This window comes from Tigriopus californicus, chromosome 1 (genome assembly GCF_007210705.1).
Source record: "Tigriopus californicus strain San Diego chromosome 1, Tcal_SD_v2.1, whole genome shotgun sequence".
Lineage (NCBI taxonomy): Eukaryota > Metazoa > Arthropoda > Copepoda > Harpacticoida > Harpacticidae > Tigriopus > Tigriopus californicus.
Window position 1 is genome coordinate 10,469,839 of NC_081440.1, and position 1,611 is coordinate 10,471,449.

Consider the following 1,611-nt stretch of genomic DNA (forward strand, 5'->3'; position numbering starts at 1 on the left):
AACTTGCTTTCTTCAGCCGACCTCTTCGTCCTCCAGAATGCAAGTATAGTGCGTTTGACCGCGAACTGCTGGGCGTATATCTCGCCGTGCGCCACTTCCGCTATTTCCTTGAGGGGCGCGACTTCACAATTTTTACCGACCACAAACCACTTACTTTTGCGTTCTCCAAAATCACGGACCCGTGGTCTGCTCGCCAACAACGCCATCTAACAGCCATTTCCGAGTTCACCACTGACATCCAACACATTTCCGGCAAAAATAACGTCGTGGCCGATGCGTTGTCTTGCTGCCAGGTCAGCGCAATCAATGACCTAGCCTCAGGCGTCGACTTCTCCAAGATGGCCCAACTGCAGGCAGAGGACGAGGAAACAAATCTTTGGCGCACCTCCGTCACAAATCTCAAGCTCCAGGACATCTCGTTCGGCCCACACAATGAAACTCTGCTATGCGACGTCTCTACAGGCCAACCACGCCCTGTCGTTCCCGTTTCCATGAGGCGCGACGTGTTCGAGATCGTCCATGGTCTTTCACATCCAGCCATCAGAACAACGCAGAGGTTGATCTCTTCCAAGTTAGTGTGGCATGGGATGGCCAAGGAGATTCGAAATTGGGCTCGATCATGTGTGTCTTGTCAGCGCTCAAAAGTTCAATGTCACACTAAAGCACCCCTCCAACAGTTTCAAGTGCCACAGCGCCGCTTTGATCACGTCCATATCGACCTGGTTGGACCATTACCACAATCCAAAGGATTTACTTACCTTCTCACCATGGTCGACCGCTTCACGAGATGGCCAGAAGCAATACCTCTCGCACAGACAGATACTGCCTCCTGTGCGCGCGCCTTCATTTTCAACTGGATCGCCCGTTTCGGTGTACCCTCCAATATCACTTCAGATAGGGGCCCCCAGTTCATCTCATCATTGTGGCGAGAGATATCTGACGTCCTCGGTATCAAACTCCACCCAACAACAGCCTACCACCCGCAGGCCAACGGCCTCGTGGAAAGGTTCCATAGACATCTCAAATCCTCACTGATGGCAAGGTTGGGCGGCAAGGGCCAGGGGTGGATCGACGATCTTCCGTGGGCTCTTCTGGGGATCCGAACGGCTCCTAAAGACGACCTTCAAGCTTCGTCAGCCGAGCTGGTTTACGGTACGCCTCTCAGTGTTCCGGGAGAATTCGTCGCGAAGCCCGCCTCCTCCCAACACACTCAAGCATTCCTGCCTCAACTACGGGACACGGTGCAGCGATTCAGGCCGGTCCCAACATCTCGTCATGGCATACCACGTTCCGCTATTCCACGCAAACTTGCAACTTCCCCTTTTGTCTTCGTCCGCCGTGAAGGCCACCGTCCATCCCTTCAACAACCATACGACGGACCATTTAAAGTCCTTGAACCGGGAGACAAAGCTTTCAAAGTCGAAGTGGGCGGTAGAAAAGAGACCATTTCAATAGACCGGCTTAAACCAGCTCATCTCGATATCGACCGACCAGTACAGGTTGCAGAACCTCCTCGTCGTGGCCGGCCTCCGAAGACATCGCGTTCGACCGTTCCGGCTCCTCCTACAATCGGACCCCAACCTGAACCCGCCCGTATCCTCGAAAGACGTT